Source organism: Bos indicus x Bos taurus, chromosome 25 (assembly GCF_003369695.1).
Source record: "Bos indicus x Bos taurus breed Angus x Brahman F1 hybrid chromosome 25, Bos_hybrid_MaternalHap_v2.0, whole genome shotgun sequence".
NCBI lineage: Eukaryota > Metazoa > Chordata > Mammalia > Artiodactyla > Bovidae > Bos > Bos indicus x Bos taurus.
The window spans coordinates 27851801-27870646 of record NC_040100.1 but is presented as its reverse complement, the minus strand read 5'-3'; positions in this window follow the sequence as shown (position 1 = coordinate 27870646).

Below are 18846 nucleotides of genomic sequence, written 5' to 3'. Positions count from 1 at the left end.
CATTCACTTTTCCAGGGGATCTTCCTGACCCATTGGACCTGGGTTTCCTGCATTGCAGTCAGATTCTTTACCTTCTGAGCATTGAAAGGTTACAGGCCCAGCATCGGCAGCGACCTACAGCTTCCCAGTCCTGTGATCTTCTGCCAGTCCTCTGGGCTACTCCTTGTGGGGGTCAGCAATCTGTGGTCTGGCTGATAGCCCTCCTCTTTCCTTAGAAATAATAAAAATGCTGACAGTAACAATAGTAATAAACAGCCACCATGAGATTAAACATTTACTGTCTTCCAGACACCATCCTAAGCACCTCCTTGAACTTGTATCCATAATGTAGGCGAAGAAACTGAGGCACTGAGAGGTGAAATAACTCAAGATCACCACCAGTGAAAGGGGGGCTGACCCAGTTTTGAACCCAGGCTGTTGGCCCCAGACCCCGAGTTGATCGATTACTAGAAGGAGGCTCAAGATGAAAATAGAATCCGAATAAATAAACAGGAAGCTTTACCTCTGCCTTCTTCTCCCATCCCTTACTTGACATCTTTTGAACATGGACACAGTGGTTTTGTTTTGCTTTTGTTGCCTTTTTCTGGCCAGTTGAGGTCCAGTACACCTGTTAAACAAGGTGGTGCTAGTGGGGAAGAACACTGCTGCTGGTGCAGGAGACTTAAGAGATGTCGATTCGATCCCTGGGTCAGGAAGATCCCCTGGAGGAGCGCATGCAACCCACTTTAGTATTTTTGCCTGGAGAATCCCAGGGACAGAGGAGCCTGAAGGGCTACAGTCCATAGGGTTGCAAAGAGTTGGACACAACTGAAGTGACTTAGCATGCACACCTGTTAAAAGAGACATGCCTCTCAATTTTAGAATTGCTATGCTGCTGCTAAGTCGCTTCAGTCGTGTCAGACTCTGTGCGACCCCATAGATGGTAGCCACCAGGCTCCCCCATCCCTGGGATTCTCCAGGCAAGAACACTAGCCCTTCATAAATAAGATAATGGCTAAGAAAGGGGATTGCACTGTTGTTTTCTAATATAGAGAAGAGAAAATAGAGGTTTCTTTGATCTGTCATGAGCCATAGATTGAACTGTGTCCCTCGAAAAGACCTCACTCCTAGTGTGAAGGTATTTGGAGATGGGGCTTTGGGGAGGTGATTAGATTTAGATGAGCTCAGGAGGATAGCATCCTCATAATGGAGTTAGTGCCCTTATAAGAAGAGGAAGGGGCTTCTCAACTGGCCCTAGTGGTAAAGAATCTGCCTGCCAAAGCAGGAGATGCAAGAGACTTGGGTTCGATCCCTGGATGGGGAAGATCCTCTGAAGTAGAAAATGGGTACCATCTCCAGTATTCTTGCCTGGAGGATCCCATGGATAGAGGAGCCTGGCGGGCTACAGTCCATGGAGTCACAAAGAGTCAGACACAGCTGAGCACGTGCATGCGCATGCACACACACACACACACACACACGAAGAGGAAGAGACTGCAAAGCTGTCTTTCTCTCTTCCATGTGAGGACACAGCGAGAAGGCAGCTGTCTGCGAGCCAGGAGTAGTGCCCTTACCAGAACCCAGCCACGCTGGCACCCTGACCTCCAGAACTCTGAGAAAATACATTTCAGTTGGTTAAGCTACCCAGTCTGTGATTTTTTTTTATGGCAGCCCAGGATGACTCAGAGGATGGGAGTCTGTCCTGGCCTGTCAGGAGTATCAGGGCGCTCAGAAGAAAGGGTGGAAGGTGACTGCTTCAGAGTTTCTCAGTTTTCTGGCCCCCACCCCTTATCGATCCAACCAGTCCATTCTGAAGGAGATCAGCCCTGGGATTTCTTTGGAAGGAATGATGCTAAAGCTGAAACTCCAGTACTTTGGCCACCTCATGCGAAGAGTTGACTCATTGGAAAAGACTCTGATGCTGGGAGGGATTGGGGGCAGGAGGAGAAGGGGACGACAGAGGATGAGATGGCTGGATGGCATCACTGACTCGATGGATGTGAGTCTGAGTGAACTCCGGAAGTTGGTGATGGACAGGGAGGCCTGGCGTGCTGCAATTCATGGGGTTGCAAAGAGTCGGACACGACTGAGTGACTGATCTGATCTGATCTGATATGACCCACTATCAACATGGGTCCCTCCAGTTCAAGATGTGGATGCACCTGGTGAGGAGTTGAGAGGGGCTGGAACTCATGGAGACTTGAGAGATTGTTTTTGGCTCTGGTCAGCATCACGGGGACCCTCCTGGCCTCCTGCTCTTGGCTTCAAGATGGCTGCCACGGCTCTAACCTCACGTCCTCATGTGTCTAGGTTCAAAGGCAAGATAGATTCTGTGAGGGTTCACATCATTCCTTCTTGTGTTAGTTATCCATTGCTGCATAACAAATTACTCCAAAAATTTGAGGCTTGAAACGATAAGCCTTTATTGTCTGTGGCCAGGAATTCAGTACTTTACCTGGGTGGTTCTACTTTGGGGTGTCTCGTGAGGTTTCAGTCAAGATGTAGGCTGGGTCTGCAGTGTTCTGAAGGCTTGATCAGGGCTGGAGGATCTGTTCCAGTGTGACTTTAACACGTGGCTGGCAAGTTGGATTGGCTGTCATCTGGAACCCTTCCGTTCCTCTTCATGTGGGATTCTCCACAGGCTTTCTTGGGTGTGTGTTCTCACATGACGGCCATGTCCCCCAGAGCCATCTGAGACTGAGCCCACGGAGGGAGCAGAAATACCTTTCACATTCTACTCTTGGAAGTCACACGTTGTCACTTCCGTTATATTCTGTTCATTAGAAGCGAGCCACTAAATTTTGGGGTTTCCAGGTGGTGCTAGTGGTAAAGAACTTACTTGCCAGTGCAGGGGACATAAGAGACACAGATTCAATCTCTGGGACTGGAAATATCTCCTGGAGAAGGGCATGGCAACCCACTCCATTGTTCTTGCCTGGAGAATCTTATTAGACAGAGGAGCCTGGTGGGCTACAGTCCATAGGGTCACATAGAGTCAGACATGACCGAAGAGGCGTAGCCTGCACGCATGCACTAAGTATAGCCCACACACAAGAGGAAGGGAAGAGTGTCAAAGATGTGTGCACAAAGATGTGCAATTTATGCACATATTTTAAATTCACCACACTGATATCAACAGGTTTGTTTTTTCAGTTTGTTTTTAATTGGATAATTGCTTTACAGTATTGTCTTGGTTTTTGCCGTTCATCAGTATGAATCATCCATAGGCATACATATGTCCCCTTCCTCTTGAACCTACCTCCAACCCCATCCCACCCTTCTAGGTCAACACAGAGCACCAGATTTGAGCTCCCTGCATCATACTGCATATTCCCACTATCAACCTGTTTCTTATCAGAGAGAAAGATCTACCCCAGAGCGTCCCCACCCTCAGATGCCCCTTGTATGTATTTCATTGGCTAGTCCTGGGTCACATGACCATGTCCCATGAGGCACTGAGCCAGCTTTCCTGAGATAAGAATCCCTAACTAGAACTGGTGTTCTGTTAGCAAGAAGAGCTATGGTGGGGAGAATGGCTTTTGGGCAACTGTCAGCAGAGCCTACCATAGTATTTTATACATTTGATCTTCAGTTCTCCTAAAAACGTGGTAAAAGTATGACTACTACTCATACTTCGCTAGTAAGGAAGCTATGGTTCAGAGAAGTAGGTAATTCCCCTAAGGTCACACAGGACACTGCTGGGGAGAACCCAGGCCCATCTAGTTTCAAAGCTTGTGCTCTTTTCACTGTGCTGCCTCTCCCATCACAACTGTGGTTCTCAGCCATGGGCAGGCAGAGTGCATTTTGACCCCCAGGGGACATTTGGCAATTTTTGAGGCATTTTCAGTTGTCATAACTGGGAGTGGTACTGTCGTTCAGTAGGTAGAGACCTGGGATGCTTCAGTGCACAGGAAGCCCCAGAACAAAGAGTGATCTGAGCCAACATGTCCAGAGTGCTAAGGCTGAGAATCCCGGTAGTAGGAGTTCTGGGAGGGCAAGGATCGTCTCTCTCTGTCACTGCTGAATCCTCTTTGCTCAGCTTGGTCTTGGCACATTGTAAGCGCTCAATTAACACTGAATAAACGAACAAGTGAGCTTCGCTGACTTCCAGAGTCAAAGCCACGGACTTGGGAAGCTGCCGGGGTACAGGGGGTGGAGAGTGACAGTCTCCCACAGTGGACTCACCCAAGCCCCCAGCTTCCCCTGATGGCAGGAGGCCTGGCGGAGACGTGGCCCTACATCTGAACTTGGTCCAGTACAGCCTCTGCCCCCCATCAATGGATGGTCGAGCTTGGTCACCAGTTCATCTCTGATATCACAGAAATGGAGGGACTGAACAAAGAAACACTCCTCTGAATCTACCCATTTCTAAATGGGCTAACCACCGAGGGGGAAACACAATGATTCATTTCTCACTACCCATCGTTCCACACACTGCTGTTTGTGGGCAGTTGCTGGTGCTTCAGGGCAAAGATAATGAAAGTTTTTTTTCTTGTATCAAATGCCTTCCCTGGAGACAGAGCCCTGGCCATGGCCGAAGCAGAAGGCCTGGGCACTGAGAGCCTGGATCAGAGGCTCAGGATGTCCATGCTTGTGCTTCCTTGGGAACAGGCTGGACTTGGAGTGATTAACAACTATCTTATAATTGACTTTTCAATACCTGCTGGCTTCCTCATTGGATGTTTCTGTAGCACATCAGGTTAGGAGAGAAAGCGATATTCTGTAATGGCTAGACAAGACTGAACTTTTTTCCCTAGAGGTCAGTTTTTGCAGCAAGAAAAGAGCTTTGAGTTTACTCACAACATGTGCCTGGCTTGGCAGCGGAAGCGAAATGTTCATCTTATCCTCACAAACACTCATGAACTGTTATCTCCATTCTGCAGTTGAGGAACTAAGGCTCAGAGAGGTTACATGGCTTGTCCAGATCCTGGGGACAATAGGCGTAGAGAGGGAGTTTGAACACAGACTGACTGTTTGCCCCACCTTCTGTGTAGTCTCCAAGTCTCAGGACTGTTTGACTCTAAAGGCCACACCGCACCCCCTCAGCCTTGCTTTTGGGGTGACCTGCATTTCTTCTTCAGAGTCTTGCCTATTACCAGAGGCTGAGTATTTGAGTCCCCCTCAAATTCATATGTTGAAGCCCTAACCCCCAATATAATGGTGTTTGGTGGGTGCAGCCTTTGAAAGGTGATTAGGTCATGAGGGTGGAATTGGTTTAAACACTCATATCAAAGCAAAGAATTCTGAAAGAATGTGTCTCAGTTTAAGATTTAGAATGTATCCTGTTTAGGAGAGGATTGGACTCGCTCACCTCCTGAGGTATCTTAGTCTGTCAATCACTGAGCTTCCCATCTTCATGTGAACTTTTTCTGACAGAAGTATTGGTGTGATATTTGCTAAAGAAAGGAAATTTAACAAGGCTAGTCTGGAAGCTGGTATCCTGAGAAAGGCCAGGCAAATGCAAGTTAAGTCGCTGGTGGTGGCTGGATTATTGTACAGATGCACATCAAGTCATCTAGTTGTATGCCCTAAACTTACACAGTGTTGCTTATCAATTATATCTCAATAAAACTACATTTGACTGGAAACAAGGTTAGATAAGATTACATTTGTGAAGCCATATTTGGAGTTCCACTAGGAAACTGCCCTGTCTTCCAGAAACATGAACTCCCTCACCATGTAAATCTCCATCAGCCCAATAAACGTGGTCATAGCTCCGTGGCTGCAAGGCTGCCTTTTCTTTCCACGTGGACTACTGTATAAAAGACCCCATGAAAATCTCAGAAAGATTGGGGGCAGGTCAAAAGTTAATTTTTCTTGAAACAAGGCTACCAAAGCATACAACATATGAGTGACCCTGAAGGTATTTTTCACATGGTCTCCTCACCCTTTTCCCATTCATGTCTTTCCTCAGCCTCTTCCCACGGACCTGCACAGCAGACCCTTCTGCAGCTTGTTAATGGGAGAGAGAGAGCTGGTCTGAGGTTCCTCACAGCCCAGTCACACCCCTTTCCTGAGTTCTAGGTCATCTGCTGTCACAGGACCGGCTGGCAGGGAAGCTCAGTTTTCCTCTGACTTTGCTGAGGGTCTGATTTTGAAACAGGCTGAGATCAGACTGAGCCTCGGGTCCAGGCAGGTGGGTTCTGGCTCCGTGTGTGCTGGCAGGTGCCATCTGACTGTCCTGGGGGGTGGCGAGGGAAGAGGTTTGCACCTGTCAGTGTTTGAGGGAAAAACTGGCGGAGGGCTGGGTGGCTGTCTGGCTGGGAGGTGTGGGTGCAGGGTGTGCCGGGGAGGTGCGGCCAGCTGCTCCAAGGGTGCGTGGGGACTCTGCCAGGAGGCTGTGTCTAGACAGCCTCTGTCTGACCCCATCTCCTCCTCCCACCTCCCCCTAACTGCACTTCCCTGTCCTGAGGCTTCCCACCAGACTGATCCAGGGAAGTGGTGTTGAACAAAGTCGATTGGCCGTGTGCACAGTACTGGGCTAGACCTCACTGGAGAATGAAAGCCAGCTTGTCTTAGTCTGCAGGGGCTGCCATGACAAAGTACCATAGACTGGGCAGCTTAAACAACAGACATTTATTTCTCACAGTTCTGAAGGCTAGAAATCCAAGATCAAGGTGCTGGCCTGTTTGGTTCCTGGCTTGCAGATGGCCACCTTCTCTCTGTGTCCTTACATGGCACAGAGAGAGAGAGAGACAGAGAGAGAGACAGAGAGAAAGAGCACTCCATAAACCCCACTGTGAGGCCCCACCCTCACGACCTCATCTAACCCTAGTCCCCAACAGCCTCATCTCTGAATATCATCATGTTGGGGGTTAGGGTTTTAACATTCCTATTGTGAGGAGGGGGCCACATTCAGTCCTTATAGCATACCTCCTCAGTCTCAACCCAGCTCTGTGGGCAAGAAGCTACCATTCTCTCCTGGAGGCCTAATGCCTTGATGAAATATGAAGAGAGTTCCCCAAAATATACACCCAGGGAGTATGGGCCCTGCAAAGGTCATTTCATCCAGGCCTGAGACCCCAGCCTGTCAGAAGCTAGAGGCCAAGGTTAGGAAGGAGGCTGGAATCCAGGAAGCAGTCACAGGGGAGGCCAGACTCCAGTGGAACCTTGAGGAATGGCAGAAATTGGGTGTATGAGGAGGGGCACAGTAGGCAGGAAGGGCCTGGGAAAGGCCCGGATGGTGGTGGGGTGGGGGTGTAGAGGCTGGTTTGGGTGAGAACCCAGTGAGTTGAGTGGAGAACCACTGGGCAGGGACAGATACACAAATGCATCCCTGGCTTGTCTCCCTGGAGAGTGCAGCAAAGTTCCACATGACCATTCTCCATCCAGATGGGCTTCAAATGTGGTCAGGGGATGAAAGCCAGGGGGCAGGGTTCAAATGCTAGCTCTGTGTCTTTTTTAGCCACACGACCTGGGACAAGCCACTGAGCTGCCAGAGCCTCAGGCTTCTCATTTGTAAAATGGGGGGCGGGGGGAAGCTCAGTAGTTGTGGTGTCCAGATGTAGTTGCCCTGTGACATGTGGGATCTTAGTTTCCTGACCAGGGATCAAACCCATATCCCCTGCATTGGAAGGCAGACCAACAGGCAAGTCCAGAAGGCCTTCATCCCTTGCATGGTGCTCATGAGAATCTTGGGTGAAAACAGATGAGAACGTGTCTTGTAATCAGTAAAGACCTTCAACCACATCCTCTGAGCATCTCTTATGTGCTGGTCCCAGGACCAATTGCTGGGGGTCTGCAGTGGAAGAGTTTTGGGTGGTTGGTGGATAGAATGGGCTGGTGTGCTCACGGCTGGATCCCAGGCCTTCTCTGCCCTTTGCCTGCCCTGGGCAGGAGAGAGCAATGCCCACATCACCTCAGGCTTATGACTCTCAGTCCATTAAGTCCACCTGTTTATTCTGTCCTTAGACTTAGGAAGTTTCTGGCTTAGAAGGGACTCCATTTTTGCACAAAAGGAGACTGAGCCTAGAAAGGGAGATGCTACTCAGCATAAATGGCTGAGCAGCATTCCCTGGTTGGGTCCTGTGCTGGGAATTGAGTTGAATCAGATTTGTCTCTGTCTCCGTGTGTATCAAGTCTGGACCTAATACAGTTTCTCCTGAACCTCTCAAACTCCCAAGCTATCACACACACCCCTCCACCAGTACCTACTCCAGGTCACCTCTAGTGGGAAGGTTAACAATTGCACTGCCACAGTCTTCCAAGAGAAATTACTTTTCAATTTTCCTCCAGCCACAGAGCCCTGACTGCCAGCCAGCCAGCCAGCCAGCAGGCGAGCTGCCCCAGAGCACGTTGTGGAGCCTGATTCCTGGGTCACCTCTGGGTATCCAGTCTCCTAGGTCGTGTTTCTTGGAAACTGAGTCTGGGATGGGGACTTGCCTGGAGAAGGTGGCCAGGGGGGTCACACCTATGAAGAAGGGAAGCAGGATTAGGTGAAGGGAGCAGCTGACTGTGAGGAGGTAGCAATGGAGGCCTCAGTGAATCCCCCTCAGAGCTCTGAAGCTGGGGAAGACTGCCGCCTGGTGCCTGACACTGACTGACTGTGAGCTGAGGACTGCTCGCTGCGGGTGTGACCCTGGGCAAGGTAACTCTTTTTGGCCAAGGGAGACTTGGGAAGGCTCAGTGGCGTACCATCGAGAGCCAAGCGCCTGGCCACTGGGGGTGGTCTGTGCAGCCTGACAGGGTGCCCACTGCAGCTCCTGCCCTTCAGTCGCTGTCTGTAATGGAGACTGAACCCACTTGTATCCAGGACCCCTCCCCTCGCCTGTAACAGCCGTGCTCTCCACATGGCTGTGGTGGCGGCTGCTGTTTTTCCATGTTGATCCTCTGGCCAGAATGAACTGACTCAAAGGAGGGCACCTTACTGAGGCTGGCCCATTAAGATACCTGTCTTTATCGCCCCTGGTGTTTGGTCCGGATACAGGCACCAGCACTAGCCTGACACAGTTGTAATTCTTCCCTAGGAATCGGGTAGGGAGAGTTTTCTGTTGTTGATCAGCACTTCCCTGAGGATGGAAAGCCCACAGGGTGAAACTTGGAAACTTTGGTGGTTGGAGGGGAGGCCAGCCTGCAGTGGGAGGGAAGACTTTGGTGTGCAGGGGGAAACAGAGATGGAAGACAGGGACGAGTGAGCTCTGATGAATTGCAGCCTCCTGGTTCCAGCTGTTCCCGAAGCCTACCTCTTCCTTGGAGCACAAGGAGATTAAACCAGTCAATCCTAAAGGAAATCAACCCTGAATAGTCATTGGAAGGACTGATGCTGAAGTTGAAGCTCCAATACTTTGGTCACCTGATGCGAAGAGCTCACTCATTGGAGAAGACCCTGATGCTGGGAAAGATTGAATGCAGGAGGAGAAGGGGTGACAGAGGAGGAGATGGTTGGATGGCATCACTGACTCAATGGACATAAATTTGAATAAACTCCGAGAGACAGTGAAGGACAAGGGAGCCCGGTGTGCTGCAGTCCATGGGGTTGCAAAGAGTCAGACACGACTGAGTGACTGAACAACAGCAAATGGTTTGGTTGTTTAGCCTTTTAAAAAGCTATCATTTATCCTTTTGTTTAAGTCAATTTGACTCACTGAAAACCAAGTGACTCCCAGTGCATGTAAAACTATAGAGTTGTTCTTTTGAATGTGGCTTGGTTGATCATTATTAACCCTTTTGTCAACTCCATAAAGTTTCAACTTAACAAATCCATCTAGATGTGGCTCTAGAGATCACAGGCAAGGGGGACGCAAGGACTACTTCCAGTCCTCAGATGTATTTTGTTTGATTGGTATGGTGTTTAAAAAATCCAGTTTCTATCATCTGATAATTGGAAGATTTAAATGGCACCTGGCCTTTTAGCTTCTCCTAGTGTATAAGGAGGTCTGGTAGCACTGGGCCCATGTTTCCACATGAAAACAGTTGGTAGATACAAAATGAGCAGCAGCTGCCCCCCCTTTCTTCATGGGCACACACTCCAGTTTGTCGCAGACCCCACCGTTCTCTGTTGCTTTCCATCCCTGCCTCTTTCTTTGTTTATGTGACCTGCCTGCATTTTGCAGGCATGTGGCTCCTGTTGGTATATGTGTGCTGTGCTTAGTCGCTCAGTTGTGTCCAACTCTTAGCTCATCAGGCTCCTCTGTCCATGGGGATTCTCCAGGCAAGAAAACTGGAGTGGGTTGCCATGCCCTTCTCTAGGGGATCTTCCCAACCCAGGAATTGAAGCAAGTTCTCCCACATTGCAGGCGGATTCTTTACCATCTGAGTCACCTGCAGCAAAGTTCTTGTTTGTATATAGACTTGTGAACTGTATGGCCTTCTCTGACCCAATCAAGCTTCAGGTTTCCAGAGGGAGAGAAAAAAGGTTCTGCATATTGTGATGGGAACAGATGAAGCAATGTGGCTGAAAGCTCGCAGAAAGCCTAAAGCTCTCTGAAATCACAAAGCTATACAAATGAGAATCATCATCATCATCATTAATAACAACTGAAGGGACAGGAGACAGGGAAGTCGGCCCCCACTCCAGCGCCACCCCTCAAGCCCAGAAGGGTATTTGCGCCATCATGATGGCGTTTATCATCAAAATTGACAGTTATTATTAAACCACGTCAACTTGCAAATGCAAAATGTTAACAAAATGAACTAAAATGAGCTGGCAGAAATAATATCTCGGCACTGTCTACCTTGAACTGTTCTTTCTGTAAACTGTTGTGACATTTCTCCAGGGCTCAGATCAACAAGGAAGAAAAGAAAGAACCCCTGTGGCTTGTTGAAGGTGTGACTTGTTATTCCAGCCGATGTCTTGGATGTCTCACTGTCCACTCCCTGCCTCCCCGCCACTACTGATGTGGCGTCTTAGACTCTGGAGGCCATCCATCGCTGGCCAACTCCCTCCCCCGGACACATTTATTATAAAGTGGGTGGAGTGTCTCTCGCTTTGTGCCTGTCTCCTCCCCACATTGACGCTGATTGACGACAATGTACCATTTTTAAGCTCAAAGTGCAGGCAGAGGTTTGATGAAATATCTTGCTGAGATCCGCAAGTGGGCTGTACTTAGAAAACATGAAGGTTTTGTATAACCCTGTGTGTCTGGCCGCCTCATGGCTAGTGACGCCAGAGTCTCTGCGGTGTCACTTCATGCACACCCAGGAGCGCTGTAATCTGATCACATCTCCCCAGTTTGTTTCTGCTCACAGCCCCCTCCCTGCCGTATTTATGAGTGTGCCCTGTGAGCTCATGCCTCCATGCTCTTCTTTTGTCTAAAACATCCTTCCTTCAGACACCTCATCTTTCCAGACTTTCTTTGATGTTTAAGAAACTTCAGCACATACATCTTGTAATTCTGAAGATCATCTCCTAGTTCCCAGGACCCCAGAGGCAGCGGCATGGATGCTTTGGAGAGAGAATCCCACGGGCTTGAGAATCCCCTGGCTCTGCCATTTACTGTGCCTTTTGGGGCAAGTTGCTGACTTCTCTGAACCTCAGTTTCCTCAGCTGTAAAATGGGGATAGTGATAGGGCCTAAATCTTGTTTCGAGGATTAAATGCGATGGATTAAATGCCATGCTGTTTATAGATTGTACATCATCACAGTGCCTGGCACATGATGAATAGTTAACAGGAGCGATTAATCTAGCTTTTGAGATGGATTGACCTGAGGCAGATACTGGAAACATTTTAAACTGAAATCTCATCTTTTGACTTCTTGACTCCCTTTCCCTAAAAGGCAAGTGCAGAGAAGGATCTAGCTGATTTAAGTTTTTGGTTAATCAAGGGCTTGTTACCTTCAGATGACTGTGTGTTAAGATAAAGGCCAAAATCCTCAACATGGTTCACAGTGTCTCACATGGCTAGGGCCCTGATCATCTCTTTAGCCTCATATTCCACTTCTCACTCTTTGGGAGGGGCACACTAACACAGGGCCTTTGGACAGGCTGTGTTTTGTGCTGAACCACTTTAATCCATATTACCTATGCATCAACTCCTATTCATTCCTTAGAGTCCAGGCACATCCCCTGGAAGCCATCTGCAACTCCCTGTGTATCAAACCATATCTCTTCCCTACAGAGCACTTTCTCTAGTTTCTGATCCATTTCATACCCGTTTCTGTGTTTATTTGATCAGCATCTGCTTTTTCCACTGGATTGTGAGCTCCATGAGGGCAGGAACCAAGTCTGTGTGTTGCTTACAGTGGCATCCCCAGCACTTCACTGAATAGTTTGTTGAAGGCACAGGTGAACAGATGACTGATGTTTTAAGAGCATGTGCAACCAAGATGTTTTCTTGGAATTACAAAGCCCTAAAGTTGAAAAAGGAAGGACTGAGAGGTAACTCATTGGAAGACAGGAAATAGCAGGATGGAACTGGGTTGCTTCTGACATCTGGGGAATGGACCATTATGGAGGATTTGAGAAGGAAATGAGCTTGTCTAGTGTTCATGGTTAAATGGACTTCTAACTCGGGAACTGAGTTTTATTTGAGAGTAAGGCTGCTGCTGGTGATGAAGTTTCCATCCCTTGTAAACAGGGTGTTGATGGATGGGTGGCCTGACCCACCTTAGTGTTTTACAGGGTTTAAGGAGAATAGCCCTCACCTCTTAAGTTCCTGACTTGCTACCGAAAACACTCCTGAAGTAAGCCAAGCATTTATTATCCCTGCCTGCATATGCAGGAGGTTTAAGAGACATGGGTTCGATCCCTGGGTCAGGAAGATCCCCTGGAAGAGGGCATGGCAACCCACTCCAGTGGTCCTGCCTGGAAAATCCGGTATACAGAGGAGCCTGGCGTGCCACAGTTGCAAAGAGTCGACACAACTGAAGTGACTTAGCATGCATACACATCGTGAATAGAAAATGCTCAGGAAAGCAAGTGTCTTCTTCCTCCCACAAGGCTTGATGTGACAGTGTTAGCCTTGTTCCAGGAGGTTGGGAGTCCCAGAACTGCAGAGTGTCTGATTTAAGTTGTGAACAGGGGCTTTGGGAAGGATGGTGAGGCCAGGAGACAGACAATGTGCAAACAGAGGCATGGACTCGTGGAGCCCTTGATGTGACCCAGATGCTCACCAGGAGATTTTGGGTGGGGAGTACACATAAGGACCTCAAAGGTAGGATTGTCCTGATGAGAATCTGGAAGGTATGGTCTTGGAACCACTGAAATTTTCGTTTACTCACTCAGCAAGTGTTTCTTGAGTGGCTAACATGTGTCAGGTGCTGGACTAGGTGGTGGGGATTGAAAGGAACATCAACATGGCATTCCCACATATGTGTGTAAAGTGTACAGAGAGGAGTAAAGTGCACAGAGAAGGAGCCCGACATGGTGCAGCCAGAGAGATCAGTATTCATCCCTTTTCCAGGATCTGTGGTTGGTAGTTATTCCCATCTTTCCACATCTCTGGAAGGCGGTAGACAGCTAAATTTTTTGTGAAAACTTTTGTCCATACAGATGATTGTTGCAAAGATATGCTGATGCCCTTTAATACATATGTGACTAGTTGAAAGTCAGCAGTTTATGCTGCAGTTTCAATAAAACTAGCTCTGCCACCGTTGACTCTAACTTTGTTATATTATCAAGGAAACTTTCCTCAGGGCTTTGGGGTATGTTTAGTGCTCCTTCAATCACATCGTGGTCCTCGGAGGACCAACAGGTAGGTAACGTTTATTGCTTCTTTTTTTAATTACCTCAGGGAAATGATAGCAAAGCGTTGGGAAGGGAGACTTTTCATATAAGTTGAAACGAGTCATGCTTGGAAGATGGCACTTTTATTTATCTTACAAATGAAGTGGATACGGTGTGAATGAGCTGAAGGGCTCTGCAGATCAGCGAACTCAAACCAGACAGAGAGCCTTCTGAATGGGTGGGATTCTGTTATACTTAGCATCTTTCATTTTTCTGTGTCAGGGAGTCTGGAGTTGGAAAGTACCCATGGCCAATCCCAATTAGATTTCATTTCAAGAAAAATGTGTTTTTAATCCATTAGGCCCACAGTCATTCTAGGATCTTCAAATTTTTCAAGGGTCTACAAAAATGTCTGAGACTTGGAAAAAAATTATTGTCTCCAAAATGCAAAGAGAAAGCAGCGAAGTTGAAATTAATGAATATTTAAAAAACTTCTCCCACAGTGTGCTACTTTGTCAATATTGCTAATTGTTAAATTTCGTGTTCATAGAGATTTCATTACATCTGAAAACGCTGGTAGATTAAAATTTCCCACTTTCAAAAGCCTCTGAGTATGTAAATTGCCAAGAAATCACATCCAATCAGAAATTAAATAAGTCACTTATTGCCAAATAATTTCAGAAGCAAAATTTAGAAATTTTCTCAAAAATGTTTATAGCAAAAGAGCCACTTAATGTAAGATGTAGGCAAATGTGTAATATGATTGAAATGCTGTCTAGTAAGGCCTCGCAAAGTAGGTGTGTTTCAGGCCTATGAAATTCTTTAAAAGGCCTTGGCATTCATCCTCCTCCCTTACCCACCTGTAAAATAGATTAGAGAGAAGGTAGTTTTAATTTTTATTTTTATTGGCATATAGCTGCTTTGCAGTGTTGTGTTCATTTCTGCTGTACAGCAAAGTGAATCAGCCATGCATATGCAGGTATCCCCTATTCCTTGAATTTCTTCCCCATTTAGGTCATCACAGAGCGTTGAGTTGAGTTCCTGTGCTTTACATCATTAGTTATCTGTTTTATACACAGTGTAAATCTCCTGATCCATCCCACCCATCTTTCTCCTTTTGTGTCCATACGTTTTTTCTCTGTGTCTGTGTTTCTATTTTTGCACATAAGTTCATCCATACCATTTTTCCAGATTCCACATACATGTGTTAATGCATTTGTTTTTCTTTTTCTGACTTGCTTCTCTCTGTATGATAGTCTCTTGGTCCATCCACATCTCTGTAGATGGCACAATTTCGTTCTTTTTATGGCTGAGTAATATTCCATGGTACCTGTATGTACCACATTGACAGAGGATATTTTCAATGGTGGCTCTTTGGTGAAGTGTTTGAGCTTTATGGTGGATTAGGTTACTGTTCAGCAAATATTCATTCTCTCCCCTTACCTCATTGATGCTCAGTGAGGTCATATGACTTTGCCCTGATAAGGGCCGCAGGGTGCTCCCCCACCTTTTGACTGTTGAATTGGCCATGTGATACTTTTTGGCCAATAATATATGAAGGGAACTAGCTCTAGTAGATGGCTTGAACTGTGCTTCTGTGGTCAGGCTTGCCCTCTATGCTCCTGCCTTCTCCTCGAGAACAGCATGCCTTAGTCGCTGGTCCAAGAGAAATGAGAGACGCATAGGGCAGAGTTACCCAGCGTGACTTCAGACCTACAGCCTCAAGCAGAGGTGCCCCATCTGACCCACAGAATAATGAATGAGAAGCAAATGCTTGCCCAGAGCTTACAGTTGTTTGTTTCACAGCACAACTGTGGCCACAGCTGACTGATACAAGCTTGTACACACGGTGGCATTTACTCAGGTTTCTGATGCAATAATCAGTTGTTATTTTCAACCATATTGCTAAGAGCTGGGTGTCTTCAACCATACTGCAAGGCTCATAACTCTAAAAATTTGAAGTTCAGCTACTCATTGGCATATATACACTACCATGTGTAAAATAGCTAGCTAGTGGAAAGCTGCTGCATAGCACAGGGAGCTCAGCTCAATGCTCTGTGATGACCTAGATGGATAGGATGGCGGTGGGTGGGAAGAAGGCTCGAGAAGGAGGGGATATATGTATATATATAGCGGATTCATGTTGTTGTACAGCAGAAACTAACATAATATTGAAAAGCAATTCTAAACCAGTTAAAAATAAATTTTAAAAAGTTCAGCTACTTTTCACATGCTGTTCCTTCTGCCTGAAAAGGTTGCCTCCCTGCATTTCATGTGGATGTCTCTTTTTCGTCTTTGTCTCTGGCTTTAAATATTATTTCCTTGGAATGACCTCCTCTGATAAATTATTTAAGTGCCATCTGTGATGGAGCCTGCAATTTGCATATTCAAACATTCACATTCCCTTTTCTGCTCTGACATATAACTGAATTTTTTTCTTGTTTTGGAAAAAAATCTCAAACTTAAGAGAAAAGGCTCAACAACCGTCCAGTAGCCTCTCCTACCCACCAAATCATTTGTGAATAAATTTCTGATGTGATGCATCTTCATCTTAGAGAGTCAGGTTGGCTGAGGTCATGTTGGAACCCAAGTAGTCTGACTTAAAGAACTTCAGCTCTTAACCTCCATGTTAAACTGCCTCTGAGCAGCTCAGGCCTAAAGAATTTTCAAATCTGGTGGTGTTTCATAGTTTACAAAGAGCTTTCACATCTTGATATTATTTGGTCCCACAACAGCTCTGTGGAGCAGGTAAGGCAGATATTGTTAACCCCCAAATGGAGATGAAGGTACTAAGGACTAGAAAGATTAAAGAACATGCCCAAGGAGACCCACCTACGAATAGCAGGTTTGCACGAGAACTGTGATCTTCTCTTTATTAGTATCTTTGGAAAAGGTTTGTCCTGTATTTAGACACTCGTAGCATTTCAGAAGCACAATACCACAAGCTGACATTATGATACTCATTACTTTGCTAGAATGTACTCACCCATGATTTTGGTCTTATTCCTGTTTGACAAGGCCAGCAGGCCAGGAGGTGACTGCCATTGAGAAGGCATCTTGTTACTTCAGCTCCCAAGAGGAAAAGATGTGCTTTGCCATGCACGGCCACACGTGGCAGTACCAGGGTCAGTCAGGAGGTAGACAGAACAAAGGGAAAGTGTGGGCTTGACCATGTAGTGTGGTTTCCGTGGGCCAGCTAGGGGGTGTCCTGAGAAAGTTTAGGACTGGATGATTTGCATAATTTTGGCAGTCTCTGGGTTATAGGCGTGGTTGCTGGTTGTCTGATGCCTGACCTTGGTGTGATTTAAGGCAGAGGATAGAGTCCCAGACAGCAGGAGTCTGAGGAAAGGAGGGGGATGGGGATGCAGCTTGGGGATGGGCTGGTTTGCATTCAAAGGCATGTTCAAAGTCAAGTTACTTTCCTTTCTAGGAACTAGCTAGCCCTGGGAGGGGCAGTTGGTCCCTGGGTCCAAAAGGCCCCAAGATGTCAAAGCATCATAAAATATAGAAGGAAAAAAACAAAAAACAAAAACAACAACCCATGATGAATAGAGTTTCCAGATAGGAAGTGGAGGCTCAACAGATAAGGGAGTTGGCCTTGGTTGTCTGGCGTCTGCCCTCCTGGTGGCAGTGGTGTTGCTGAGCCACAACTCAGATGTGGCAGAGGTTCTGTGTGCGCTGAACCGCTTCACAGCCGGCTGGCTAGGGGAGAGGAAGGTCCGACCATTGAATCTCCCCAAGCAGAGAACAATGCGAATCAAGACAATCTCCTAAACTGGGAGTTACCATGAAGACAGTGTAAAGTGGAAGCAATTACAAAGGCATTCCACCATGGTTCTTGCAAGAGATTGAGCCAGGCTTTGTAATTGCGGATTCACAAGGATATTTCAAAGAGTTCCAGTTGTATTAATTAAAACTGGCTGGTTCTTTGTGACTGGGTCCCGCTAACACCAAGAAAACTGACTGTTACCTGTCTTCCCTGGATTGTGGAAGGGTTCAGTGTTGTCACAGACAACCGCAGTCACGACGTCAAGAAACAGAAAATCTGCAGACAACTGATTTTCATTCATTGGAGTCGCATGTTTAGTGAAAACATGATGGGAATTGTCTTTACTTCCTGGTCAGTCCCTTGTGTGGACTGTCTGTTCTGCCAGTTGTTCTGGGAATACTGCTAAGTCATTTCAGTCGTGTCCGACTCTGTGCGACCCCATAGACAGCAGCCCACCAGGCTCCCCCATCCCTGGGATTCTTCAGGCAAGAACACTGGAGTGGGTTGCCATTTCCTTCTCCAATGCATGAAAGTGAAAAGTGAAAGGGAAGTTGCTCAGTCGTGTCCGACCCTCAGCGACCCCATGGACTGCAGCCTTCCAGGCTCCTCCATCCATGGGATTTTCCAGGCAAGAGTACTGGAGTGGGGTGCCATTGCCTTCTGGGAATAGGACGCAACAAAAGCTTTTCTGACACAAGCAAACCTGCCATCCCAAGATCCCTGGTGCCACAAGGGATTTCTGGGGAGAAGGTGCATCAATTTGCAAAAAGAACTGCGATAATTTTCTAGTAGGAAGCGGAGAGAGGCCACATGGCATAGTCCTTAAAAGCTTGGGCTCTCTCATCAGACTGCTGAGTTTCAGATCCTGCTTCTGCCACTTATTCGCATGTAATCTTGTGAGATGTGCTCATATGTGCAAGAGCTGGCTGTGTGCATATCCCCAACTCCTTGTTCAGTGACTTCATGTGGGTGGTTTAAAATCAGCCTCGGTGGGAGGATTTACACCATGGCGATGGGCAAACACTGCACATCAGAGTTTAAATTTTTTTTCCCACAGAGTCCATCGTTAAAACGCTCACCAGCATATGACTGGATGTGTTCCTCACTGTTTCCCACACTTTCCCTTCAGGATTAAATGCCGGTTGTCCAGAGTGGTCACTTGCTTGATAATTCACCCTCTCTTGGCTAGCTTCTCTCCCCTGTCTCCCTTCCTCTTGATTCTTTTACCTCCAGAATAGAGTACTTGTGTGTGGACCTCAGGGTCTGTTTCTGGGGAAATCCACACTAAGGCTGGATTTAAAACCAGGCCTGTCAGACCCTGAATCCCCACGTGTTTCACCAATACCCACCACCTCTCGTGTCTTCCTCATTTTCTCAGGGCGACAAACATCCTCTGGGTGTGGAGGGGCCTCTGAGGAGTGAGACAAATGAATTATGTTGATGCAATTAGCTGGCAATTAAGAAGTTATCCTTCTTATATTAAAGGTTGGAATA